The sequence below is a fragment of the Meleagris gallopavo genome, chromosome 8 (assembly GCF_905368555.1).
Source record: "Meleagris gallopavo chromosome 8, MGAL_WU_HG_1.1, whole genome shotgun sequence".
In the NCBI taxonomy this organism is placed as follows: Eukaryota; Metazoa; Chordata; class Aves; order Galliformes; family Phasianidae; genus Meleagris; species Meleagris gallopavo.
This window is the reverse complement of record NC_139411.1, coordinates 26,332,501-26,346,687: the sequence shown is the minus strand read 5'-3', so window position 1 is coordinate 26,346,687 and position 14,187 is coordinate 26,332,501.

Sequence of the window (14,187 nt, the reverse complement as noted above, 5' to 3'; positions counted from 1 at the left end):
GCTCTTCCCTCCTTGGTGAGGCTTCTTGCTGAAATGCAGACATCCAATCCAGATTCACTGCAGTTTTTCCCCAACGACCAGAAATAAAAAGAACCACTTGCAAAAACCTGAGAAACATCCCACACTTAAGACAATAAGAAACCCCAAGAAAACCGCACATTTATCTCACTAGCACTCCCTTACTGCCAGCTGGCCAGCAAGGCTCTTCACCACTTGCTGTCCCAGCAGCCTGTGCTGCTCACAGCTGTGCCCCATTCATGAATAAACAGGTGAGTTATTTGATAGTCAATGGGGAAAGCTCTCTTCTGTCTTCTTTTCTACCTCAGATCCCACAATGAAGCTAAAGCCAACATTGCAACCCCAGGCAGCGAGCAAATACATATAAACACGTAACATCCCATTGGGTAAAGGATATAGTTGAGGGACACATTAGAAACAAGGAGCACACATCCCTGCTTGGTGTTAAGCACTGCTTTTCCTTTCATTCAGGAACTTGAGTTACTTTACTATGCCATTATTCACATTATTCATTATAGTTCTGATATAAATATATAGTTCAGATCTGGGGAGAAAAAGCAAAACTACCATTTGTAGTTTGAAAGAGATGTGTATTTTCCACAAGGCACTGCCTCCTTTTGAGATATGCATTGAAAGCAGCCATACAAAATGCTACCAAAACTGTACTAGCTGTTTTCTCTAGCTCTCTTTCCTGAGATAGATAAGAAAAGATAGATATGATAGATAGTGAAAACCAGTCTTCTCCCCGCCTTATATTTTCTATGTGATTTTTAAAACTTTGAAAGCCTGCTGAGAAAAACACACCATGAGAGGAAAGCACACCATCCTGGGGACACAAGCACTGCCAACAGGGCTGGCAGCAGAGCTGCAGAGCCATCTGAGCTGTCACCCCCAGCATGAGAGCCACAAGCTCCTCTGGCCTCTGGGGCTGCTCAGGAAGGGAGCTGGCACGCTTTGGCCTCTTGAGTAGAGCATGGCAGCAATTAATTGCATAGTAATGCAGGGATGCAATTAGAGGCAGGCCAAACACAACGCAGCCCCTCTCTTGGCCTCTGAATTTGGAACTTTTTCACCCAGACGTGCCAGTGAGAGCTGACTACGGATTTGTGCCTGATTCCTGTCAGCACTCCCGTGCTGCTGTCCCCTCACCCCACCAGGGAGAGGAGGTGGGTGCTGCTGATGTCTTAGTAGGCACTCGGATGCCTTCCCAGCCTGTTTTGCCAACAGAGTTGCTTGGCTCCATTTTTCTGACAGCATTTCACCCTAGCAATCTTGATCTTTCTTCCAGGTTGTCTTTTAGACAGCACAACTCCTTAAGTTTATCCCTCAACCTGCTGTATTTCAATTATACCACTTATATAGAAATCAGACTACTTACGCAGAGCTGTTTGTTTGTTCTCCTTTATCTGTTCCCTGTGCTCTCTTCATTTTTATCCTTAAGCAGTGAACCACCTAGACCAGAGCAGTGGTTGTTTGGAAATAAGCCGAGCACATAAAATCTTACGATTCTGGGTCCATCATCTCCCCTTCCCCCCATCTCACCACAAATGGACTCTATTACTAATCATAACTCACAGCCAACATCTCTTTGGTTATAGAGAGGAAGAGATTTTCAGCCTCGGGCAAAAGACATCCAGTCTGATCATGAGAGACGCTGAAAGCTACGGGGGTTGCTGGCTCATAGTATCGCTAAGGATGTAGTCCCTGGGGAATAACTTCCTTGCTCATCTAAGTTTTCTTTCATCCAAAATTCAAGCATTCCCTTTCCTGGTTATCTGGATAAAAAAATATATCCTTAAATGAGATGAATGATTTGGGGCACTTCAGGTGTTTTTGGGGGGGGATTAAGCTCAAAGCTCCACAGAGAGAACCTGATTTCCAGAGACAGCCAAGTAACATTCTCTCTGAAAATGAAGTCTATTCAGGCTTTCCAAGCAGAGCATTTTAAAGCCTCATCAGGTAAGGAATTTTGTTCCACCTTCTATGCTTTTAATTTGGTGTCTTGCAGCATTTAAAAATATTTAATGAAGTCAATAAACTTGTAGGACAGAAGGCTTTGCTGTGGCCAGTGCATGAAGTAGAGGTCTGGCACCTGTGTGCTGCTGTGCTGCCCACCTTCCCTTCAAAGCCCATGGATGAAGTTCTTCCAGCACACCGACTCTGTGCATCTGTGCACTGTTTACATCTATATTTATATTCTCTTAATTATTTTGTATCACATACAATTTTTAAAACCTTTCTTTTAGTAACAAAGCTTTCCAGCTCACTTTTGTCTTTGTTTTAAAAATAAACAACTTAAAAGAAGGCAAGATCAGAAGATTAAATAAATTAATGAGAAAGATACTTAAAAGGGTTTCAAAGACTCCTTCCTGCAACACTGTGTAGATTTTAAAAAAAAGCAATTGTAAGTTCACAACTCAAATTAGCACCACCATATATACTCAGAGAGGTCTGGCTCAGGGGCTATGAAATTTGGACCCATCTCAGTGAAGGAAACAAGTTACATTTAATTTCATTTTCTTTTTCTTTTCACTGCATTTTCCCTTCTAAAATTGGGAAATATCAAAAGTGGATATCATTTCTGTTTCATATTCAGCATGGCATGCATGCTTTGGGTTCCTCCAACTGAGGAAAGTTGCGCATCTTTATGCAATGGGTGCAGCAAAACTACTTCACCTTCACACTGTGCAGCTCAGCTGCCAGGAGAGGCATGAAAGTCTCCAAAGCAGCAGCACAAACCTGAGCTGGGTTCTGCAGGCATAGAAGCAGAGAGACAAGGATGGCGTGGCTGGTTGGTAAGAAATAGCAGACGTGGACTGACACGAGTGAAGGCAGGTGTTGAAAGGATGAGGCTTAAAGGCTGCAGACAGATGTCTTAGCTAGGGGGCACAGAAAAGTATGAATGTAAGAAGCAATTAGGAGTATTTGTCATACATTAGGAAAGAGAGCAACCTTGGCAGCCCAACCTGTGTCACGTAGATCTGTGGTTTGTTGCCACTGAACGCCAAGGTGCATTTTACAAAAATCATCTCTCCCACTTCACTCCCTCAAAGCTCCATGTAACTTGGAGAATGCAGCAGCTCTGGCTACCTCTCCTTCACACTCGCTTTCTGTTTGGTAGAAATTTTCTTGATTCATACCACGAGGAAGAAAGAATCTGAGCACAACACACATGCACTCCAATAACAAAGGGATGAGCATTACGCCTGTCATGACCACAGAGAAGCCACTGAGCTAAGCATTGTGTTGTGATGTCAGATACAGTTAAATATTGTTCTCCTCCCCGGAAACAAATCTAAGGCTTGGTTAGTCAAGGAGAAGCTTGAACCTGCTTCCTTCAGTGGTGAAAACACTGACTTCCTACACTTCCATTTGCAGAACATGTTTCTACAGTCTAATTTTAGAGATCTTGCCTATATATCCCTTACAGAAGGAACCTCAGATGACCAACCTGCTAACTTAGTTTTTTTAGATGCGAACCTAAAGTTATGTGGAACATACTTGGACCTGGATAGTAAAGCCCAGTGACCCTTGGTCCTCCTTAACAGAGCAAGGCAAGCTCCTTGCATCAGAGTCTGAAGGACTTCACTTTTTCTCACTCAAAATTTGGCTGTGTTAATACAGTCCATCCCAGAGCCCTGAAAAATCAGTTCCAAAGCCTCAATTCTCCAAGCTGGTGTTTTAATGAAGTTTGGAGCAATGTCCCTATTTTGGCTGACTGGAACATACGAGGCCATGGAAGTATACAATCACTCTCCCTGGAGAGAGGAAATTTTTACATAGGAGATACTCTCACCTTCCACAGTCCTCAAAACTAAGAGCCCCAGAAAGTGGGAACCAATTTTACCAGAATTTGTTGTAGCATCAATAAATTTATATCAAATGTGTGAGGAGGGCTTAGTTTTGGTTAAAAATCAAAATTTTAAAAATCCTCAAAATAATACTGAAAATGTACAAAATCATAGTTACGGTGATGAGTGTGGGTGTGTATATGTGTGTGTGTGTATGTGCAGAAGCATACCACGGAATTCTTTTATTTCATAGAAAGACATTTGATACTTATTAAAAGATTATTGCTTTAAGGCATATTTTGATTTTCTGCCTAAGACTGTGTGTGGAGAGTCTTGCTATTGAGATAATAACAAAGAAACCTTAAACATGAAAAAAAAATAGCCACATGAAAGATAGTACGTTCCTTATTAGTACTGGTATCATTTTCCTTGGGATTACTTCTCTCCAAATATAACAGAAGTTTACAAGCAAAAGCCCATTTCCAGTAGAAAGAGACACCACACGGTGGTTTTGAACATTTACTTTGCTATTCAAAACTGCTGGTGTGTGATACTTCATTATGCAATTATCAAGTGACTATTTACTTCAAAAATGTATTTACAGTTTCAAGATCTGTGCTAAGGAGAATACAATCAACCGTGCTGCATATTTCAAGACACAAGGAGTTAGACAATTCTATTAGACATGCCCCAACAATGCTTTTAAAACTTGAGAAAGCTATACTTTTTTTCTGCTCATAGATGAAAGCATTTTAGGGAGCTGAAGAGCAATCATAAGCAATTTTGGAATGATTGAAACCTTTTAGAAACTTATATATGTATTTGATGTATATGTATATATATACGTATTTGATGTGTTTTTACTTTGGTGTTTCTAGGCTTAGTTTACAGCACCTTGCTTTCTTCCTCCAAGACCTTGCAGAAAGCTGGAGTCAAGCATAACTTGGGGAAGAGAAAATTTCAATCAATAGACTGCACAGCTGCAAACATAAGCTCTTTTTAGCTGCAAAACTGTCAGTGTAAAGGAGTAATTTATTTTTTATTGGAGCTAATTAAAGTTCATTTCAATTGATCGAGGTGCAGGAGATAGTCTTCTTCACGGGAAGGGAAAACAGCTGCCATAAATAAACCTAAATAAACAGCATGGAAGCACAACACCATCCCAGAGTTACAAACCCTTCCTAGTTTACAACGGGCTAAAGTTTAAGTAACACACACTAATTACCTGAGCACTGAAACATTTTAAATACGTCTGCTTAGTGAAATGGCACATAAAATTCATTTTCCTATGAAGATGTGCACATCTATTCTTTACAGAGAGGCATTTACGCGTGAAGATTTAGATAAATATTTTCCATGTTATGACCTATTCTTAATTCACCAACAGCCATCCTTAGAATAAAAGAGGCTGCCGGTCCAAACACGTCTGCACTCATTTGTATGAACATCGATGAGCAGGTTGTGTGGAAGACATTTAGAAGAATAAATAAATAAATAAAGCCATGGTATTTTTCTCACAGCACAGAAAGGTTAAGGGATCACTGAGCGAGGCAAGAAGTTCTCCGGCATTAGAGGAAGGCTGCAGATAAAGAGAATATTATTTTAATAGCAAAATAAAATCTCTTTTACATTCAGTACTTCCTTTGTTTCATCCAGGACACTAGGCATTAGAAAAGGGACACGGCCCTAGGAATGTAGCAACTCAAACCCCATTAAACATGCATGGGGAAGATTTCCAGCCTGCTGTGCAGGGAGTTACATGCCCAGGCTCTGTTAACAACAGTAATTGTGCATATAATTTCCTGTGCGTTGCTCTGAAAATTCACCCTACAGACTTTAGCTCCATGTCAAGTAACTCAGCAGCCATTTATTATATTCTGAGGTTGGAAAGCAGAACTTTGAAACTGCAGCATGGAATTGGTCGCTACTGCACCTCTCTCTTTCCCACACTTTTTCCACTCTAAATAAACCAAAGGAAAGCTCTGAGGACCAGGCAGGGAACGCAGCTCCAAAGGCTGCAGGGTCTTCTGTGTGGTGATTGTTCCTGCTGCCAGGTCTGGGCTCTGCAGGACCCATGCTGGTCCCTGCAGGGGTGAGCTGGTGGGCAGATCCTGGTTTCATCTCTGGGGCCAATACAGAGGCCTGGAGATGGCACTGCATGCATGGGTGGCCTGTAGAGGAAAGGCTCAGATGCACCAGGATGCAGAGCTCAAGCCCACATGGGCCAGAACAGGAGGTAATTAGCATCTTCCACGTGGTAGAAATAAGCTTAAGTAAGGAGCATACTCAAGGTGCTTTGAAAATGGGTTTGAATCAAATGAGTAAAATCACTAAATGCAGAACTGACTGGCACTGAGCTGCTCAGAAGGGTTCTGGATATGAGAAGTTGCTAAGGAAAAGTTGCCAGGCAGAAGGTGAAGAGAAACATTTGGAGAATAAAACCCATCTGAAAGCTCCCTAGAGTGGGCACAACTGTGCAGAATGCCAAGATCAGAGTTTTATGGGAGCTAATGGAATCCTAATCTTGATCTTAACCCTAAGCCTAACCTAGAATGCTGCCCTAGAATAACAAATCAAGTTTTGATCAACTTTCTGTCCAGCAAAAGCAGAAAAATGCCAAGCTACCTCCACTGGCTGACAAGCAATTAAAACTGCCTCCATCTGCTCACAAATGAGTGAATGCAGAAGGCAAAATGGAGACTAGATCAGAGGATACTGCAGAATCAGGGCAAACCGTGAAAGCGATTTTCTGTAAAAGATCATCGGGCTCCAGAAGGTCATACAATGAATTATGTTGAATAAGACACTCTCTCCACCCTCATTCCCATCTAGTTCTCTCAACTTGGGTACTAATTAAAGAAGTGCAGAAATTAAGCATTCATATAAATACGTACACACTCAAGCATCTGAACCACCCGTGTGACCGCAAAACTAAAGAGTCCCATTTTCTCCTTACCAACCACACCCCCAACAGCTCACTTGGCACCAGAGAGAAAGGATGGGGGGAAAAGCAGAACAAAACCAAGACGGTCTTGGCACAGCGTGCCCACAAAGTTGCGCTGTGATCCACTGATGAAAAAAGTTCTCCAGGGAACAATCCCCCATCAGTAGGTGGAACGGCTAATCTTCCGTATCTATATTCTATAATGGCATAACTTGCAGCAGGGAGCATGTGATCACTCTTTGAATAAGCAGTGGGAGGGGAGAGGATACATTTAATGGCCAGAATTAGTCTCCTTATATTGGTTTCCCAACCCATTGTGTAAAATATGCAGCATAAGAGTCGTGCGAGACGTTTTTTTTTGATTTTGAAATGGGTTCACATCAAATACGCCCATCCCCCAGACACAAGAAATTTCTCGCCACATGCTCCTGTCCTCCAGACTTACACAGCATTTTATTGTATAGAACACTTCAAAAGCATTTGGTTCCCTTGTAAAAGTTTTACAGGAAAATCATTGAAGAGCAGTGTAACTTTTTTTTTTTTTTTTTTTTTTTTTAAATTCAAAACTAGAACCAATATTCTGGATTCCCACACTTTGGTGTGGACTCAGAGAGAGCTGTGCTTTGCTGTACGGCAGAGCAGAAATACAGACCCTGCATAATTAGAATTGCAGTCATGGCCTGTGGGATCTAGTGATTTGGACATATTTTATTTAACCAGCTTAGTAAAAGGTAATATTCAGCAGCTGTGATCTATAGCAGAATTACAATTTTCAGGGTCAAGGAGGGATTTTGATATTAGGAGGTTGGGCAGAATTGCTGTAAAATCTCATGAGCTGTCGTTAAAAATAAATGAGAAAATAGGTTATCCAAGAGTCATTGTAAGGGAAAAATCAATAGGCAGTGTCTATTCACTTGGGCTATCAAAATCCTTGAAATTTGAACAAAAGTTTCACGTTTAGTGTGCTGTAGGTTTTGAAATGTAAGTGGTGAATGCTCTGTGGGTACAAATTCATTGTGCTGTGCATTCAAACAAGAAGAAAACCTTCTGAAGTTCTGGAGTTCTCTATTAAGATAGTACAGTTCCTTAGTCACCACGTCAGACACGTAAAACAGTTGCCGACAAAACTTCAGAAGCAATTTTAGCTAACTGATGACAAACCCTCCCTTGGAAATCTATCCCATTTCTGTATCTCACCTTGCTCCTCGGGGGCTGCCTCCATCCCCAGGTATTCAGCAGGCACAGGTAGGGGCTGCAGCCCTGCAGCCGGCCAGCGTTCTGCAAGTGCACTCCTCCACTGCAAAACTGCAAACGCTGGAGATTGGAAATGAGCATTATTGATAATTTGGAGCAGTGCATGTAATTGATATGGAAAGGGAGTATCATCCTCATTCAGAAACAATTAACTTCCCCCTCCAACACAGCAGTTCAAAGGAGCCTCAGCCTTTTAAATATGAATGAGTATAACTTCAAAATATGCAACTATTAGCTATTACACACATGGAGTAGAATTTTTTTTTTTACATTTTGCAGCTACCAGATTTAAGTGTGTCACAGACATATACATGCATGTGCAGCAGTTGTGTGCGGAGTCCAGTCAGTTAAGAATGGGGAGAGGAAAGAAAGAGGAGCAAACTGCTGAAAGAGTTGTTGGACCACAGTGTTTTATTTGCGATGCAGCCCGATAAGGTCCACTTAATGCTTAGTTCAAGGCAGACAACTGAGGCTTCACAGAATGATACAAGAATTAGCAATTTCATTTCAAATAGACACCCAAAAATATTTCCCCAAAGCTCAACAATGATGCAGAATCCAACAGACTCTTCTGCAGGAGCCCGATGAAGATTTGTATGTTGTTAATTTGATTGCTGAGGGTGCATGTTAAATAAATAGAAAAGAACTGAGTTTGTCACTGTCATCTGAATCCATTCAGTCAGTGCAACAAAGGTATATTTAACTAAAATATGAAACAGACTTGCTAACACCACATTATTTTCTCAGGCTTACAAAGTTAAAAAAAAAATTAAACTGAATATAAATGACTTTGAGCATTTTTTATGACACCCACAGCCTAAGTGATCCACATAATGTAATCTAACCATCATTAGAAACCATGAAATCACAATTCCTCTGGGATGGATATTTATCTCTCTGTTACATACAGAAAGGCGATTAATTAGTAGCTCTTTCAGTGTTTAACATTGCTGTGTACTAAGGCTGATTAAAATCTAACTGTATAACAGCTATCATAGCTAACATGTAACGTGGGGAAAGTTTAGCCGGGGCATGAAGAAGCACCTTAAAAAGAAAATTTAAAAATGTTCTCCTTGAAGCAGGTAGCTTCATAGCCAAAACCCAGGCTTCCTCTAGCGTCTGTGACACACGGCAATCACAGCAACTACTGAGATATCAAACCCATCAATATTAAAAACAACTGAACCAGTACCAAATATTTTTGTAAAGTGGGAACGTTGACAGAATAACCCATTTGTTTTCTAGGAAAGCATACAGTGTACAGCCATAAAGTGAATTACACAGCGAGGTCTTGAATGGCTTTTTCTGAAATTTAAATCAGAGTGTTGTCTGGGGCACATGCATGCATACACTGTGCAAACAGCACAGTGCACACACATGGTGGGGGCTAAATTTGTATTTCTGGTACAATTTCACTGGCTTGTGCGGAATGCACCAAAGATACATCAGTATGTGTATACACAGTTTCCTCCAGGATCTCACAAGGGACAAGAGGACATGAATGATTTCACTTTGGGAGGAATAAACAGAGATGACTTGAGTACTTCTGGTTTTCAGAGCATTCTTAGTGTCAGTGACAGTACTGGAGGAATTTCATGCAAGAACAAGCTAAGGTGCCAAAAAATCCCAAATCATGACTCATTATTCTGCAAAAAAACAACATATTTTGGCATCACTGTACCTAGGTATGCAAACTGATATGTTCTGGTAGATTGAGAAGAGTGAGGAAATGCTAAAAGCAAGAGAATTGTTCAGCAAAAAGACCAAGGTAACCTTGGTTTTATTTACCTTTTTGAACCTATCAACTCAGATCACAAATCAGTATTGGACATAGATTATATTTTAGCAAGGATCCACAAAAAATGGAAAAATTACAAGCAAACATAGTATAAAGAAAGTATAGTGTAACACCCTCACACCCCAGTCCATGTCCCAAAAAACTGAACCAGATTCCTAATTCTCCTTATTGTGTCAAGTATTGTGTAGATGCTGCTCTCTTCTGGCTGCCTATACACATTTTAATATGCAAAATTATAATAAAATGTGAAATAAAAGGCTGCATAAATCAAACATGGCCTCAGTGTATTGAGGGTAATGGAGTCACCTCACCATGGAAAGGTGCTTTGCAGGGCTGATCCAACACCAAACTTAGTAGCTCCTTCAAAATTTCCCTCCTGTCTTCCTGCGTATTTCACTCTAGGGAACCCAAGTCTGCTCCTGGAAGAAAGAGGAAGGTATGCTGATAGTTTTCAAGCAGCAGATGACCAGTGGTACCTACTGCATGTGCCAGCAGCACCTAGCAGGGCAAGGGGCACAGCTGGTAATGATGTGGAGTTGGGCCTTCAGCCACTTCTCACTTCACAGCTACTTGAGTAGCAACAGCTCAATTTCATATGCTTAAAAAAAACAACAGATTAAGCAGTAAAACAGTGAAAACCAATGAGAAGATCAAAACACTGAAACTCTCAAGTGACCACTGCACCAGGACAGAGATGTTTGAGAGCACTCTACAATGATCAAACTACCCAACCTAACCATATCACCAGCCACACACTCCTGCTTCAGGAAGAGCGGAGGATGAGCAGCAGTCCTATCAGTAGGCTGGAAGTAAGAAATAAAGTCACCTTGGCACTTCATTACCCCATTGTGTGATGTGATGGGGCGAGTAATGTACTGGGTCCCAAGGTGACCCTAAGATGGTTGACTTCCTTCCACCTGCAAACTGCACGGCAACTCCACACTTGTGTCCAGGTCAGACATCCTGACCTCCTGAGCAGATGTCCTCTAATGACCCAGGTCGGGTGGGCAGCAATCGCCGTGGTGAGGGCAGGCTGTGAGCGGTGGGGAATGCAAGGCTTCCAGCCTGTCTGTGTGCAGGGTCTTGCTTCTGCCAGGCTTCTGTGGGACTCGCAGGGATATCTGTTACGATTCATTAAGTAGCGCTCTGAGAAGTTACCATAATAACATTTCAACAGGGTTTCCAGAGGGAGTCTCAGAAACTACAGGAAAAGCCGACAAGTTTCAATCCATTTATCAAAGCGCTTCGAGACAGATGAAACGGCAGACGTGCTTAGTGAGGAATGTCTCTCTTTCTGGGTGTCCAGAGCATTTCAGTAAATAAAAAGCTCTTTAAAAATAAGTCAATACAATGGAATCCCTTTTGCCCTTTGCCAGCGCCTGTATTACACTTACACCCAAATGATCCTCCTACCTATTATACTGTGGCATTTGCATATACATCAAATAGATGCTTTTTACTTATGTAATACATTTAATCCAAGGATTACAGAGCACACAATGTATTAAACATTACAGCACCTCGTGAGGCAGGTTAGCATTAATGAAGCTGCAGTGGGTAAACTGAGGCACACGCTAGCTTTATGACTTGCTTGTGGTCCCACAGTCAATCAGCGGACAAGTCATTAAGACTCTCTTCAGACAAACAGTAGACACACATATGCACATAGTTGTATGGATAAAACAAACTAATCCACATTTTCAAAAGGAACTTCGGCTACCCATCAAGAGACACTCAGGGCCTGGTTTTCTGAGGGCAGTAGAACAAAAGCCAAATAGGAGAACTTAAAAGGAACAGAAGGCAAACGTTTTCTCTTGGAAATAGCATCCTTCTGTATGCCAAACTGTGTACACAAAACAAAGAAGCATCTGAAACCAAAGGACACTTTAGATGCTGGGTTCCAATAATTCAATTTCCTGAGTAAAGATTTTTTGAGACCTGCAACAGGGGGTTTGTTAGGGTTTTGTTCAATAACATGGGTTTATATTTAGCTTTCGTACAGCAGATAGAAGGGAAAAAAAAAATCACTGGTTAAGGTCTTTGAGCCAAGCATCTAGGATAAAATTTTCAAAAGCACTCAACAGTGGTTTTTGGAAACAGAATTAGGCTAGTTGCTGAGACAAGCTTTAATAGCTGCCCCCTATGTACTTTAGCATTTTAACTCAGAGCTGATTTTGTCAGTTATGGTGCCATTTCTTGTTTCAGTCTCCTCATCTCATGGCCTTCACCAGCAGTGCTACATCAAGCTGGATTAAAACCAGGAGACTCAGAGATGCGAGAGCTTGTGGTCATGACCTCCCAGCATGTCTGTCACCTGAGAGTGTTGTAGCTGGACACAGGGATGCTCCCTGGGTGGCTCCCACTTCCCAGCCAGCCTTTGTTCTCTTTGTGGGAGCACTGGCTAATAGTGGTGTACAGCCTCCGCCTGATGGCTAGGTGAGGCTGTAATTACCTCAGTAATAAAGGTCTGATCCTTCCCCACTCTGCACCTTCTTGGCTGGTCAGGAATACTTGTCTAAAGTGGGTGCCAAATGCTACCAGATCAGAAAGATGGCATTTTGCATCAATGGAAATGACCAGGTGTAAGGAACAAAGGCCCACATAACAATGTTCTCAACTCTGTTGTCCTTTAATTAAGTAGTTCCTCGGGCAATGACACTAATGAGGCCTTGTTTCCTCAGGGTTGGATTCTCTAGTATCTAAATGGGACGTGAGCTCTTCCTGAGGAGAGAGGCATTTGTAATTTCTCCCTCTCAGGTGGAGCCCAATTTGGGTGGATGTCACGTTGCAGCCTTTCTCTTGGTAGGGACGCCAGTGGGACCCTTCTCTTCTTCACTGTTCATTTTCCAGAAACCTACAGAAACGTCTAGGAGCTATGCTCTTGTATTAAATTTGCTTGAATGTGGGCAAAGAGCTCAAAGTCATAAGGGGAACTGAAAGCTAAATGCATCAAATGAGACAAAGCAAAGTCAAAAACCTGTTTCTACTAAACAAAGAAGGTTAAATATTAGTTTTGCTTATAAGCAAGTTCTCTAGTTGTGTGGTAAATTCCGGGGGTATTTTTTTGCTGTGTCAGTAGACATGCCTGACTGAAACTCCTGCAAGCAGTATCAATAAAGAGAATATGTGCAAGCAAATACATGCAAGCAAGGCACACAGCTTTGGGAAGAGGCAATATTACTTAGCTAGTTGCAGATGAGAACTGGAAAGTTCATTTAATCCACAGAAGCAGGAAACATGCTCACGGGACCCATGGCTGTGGGTCTGAAAGTTGAAAACTGAACAAGGAAACAGCAAAAGAAGGTGTGCTTTGGGTTTGGCCCAGAACAGCAGCCAGAACATGGCAGCCAGTGGGATGTAACACCACAAAGCTAGCGACACAGACCTGGAGTTATTATTGACCTCTCTGGCCATGAGAAGGCAGCCCCCTTTTCCCTATGTTGTTAATTTGTTCAGCAATGCTTAAGACCTTCTAAAGTGCATAAAACTTTCCCTTCCTAACGTTGTGCTCTTGCAGGACAGACATCCAGACAATGCATTCCCATCATATATTCCTTAATATTCTATTAAGAAATAGGTACTCACCTAGGGAGAAACCTAACTTTGGCTTGTAGAGATAACATCCTTTATCAGGATGCAATCTAATATCTTTCATTATTATAATGTCAAGGCTACAAACACTGTGTAAGAACCCAGGCTGCAGCCCCAGAACTGCAGGATCAGGCTACAGCTGTCTCCCAGTACCTGGCTGATGAATAGTTACCAAAAGTGGATGCCCCGCTCCTCTTAGTTAACTTGACAGAATAAGTAGCATTTACAGGTTATGCAGAGTTTCTTACAAAATTACAGCAGCTATGGGAAAGACTATCCCTAAATAGACCCTGAGATGCCCCTCCAACACCAGACACCATTTTACTTCTCCTTGTGGACAAATATTTCCCAAACAGGTTTTCTGAAACAAAGAGGCGATCGTGCCCATGTGCTTGGGGAAGGCAAAGAGTTTTACAGAGGGCTGGGAGCTCTCCCACTCTGGGTCTGTCCCTGCTGAACTTGTCTGGCATGAGATGGGGGTAAAAGCAACAGATCCCAACAGTTTTGAGCTGTTACAGCCATACCTTCAGGAAAATTCCAAGGAACTACCAGCAGACCTTCCTGAGCGACAGATCAATACGGAGGTCTGTGTCAGCCGTGCCGTTACTCACGCCGAAGGCAGTAATTTGGATAAAGGGATGAAGAGCACACAAGTTCACTGGCTCTCAGTCTATACGCTCTTTCCAGCCTCTCCTGTAGATGCCTTCATTATTTATAGGTGACAAATAAAACACAGCGGCTGAGGATGACAAAGTGTTTCTCAAACACACCTCTGTTTCCTGTTACCTTCA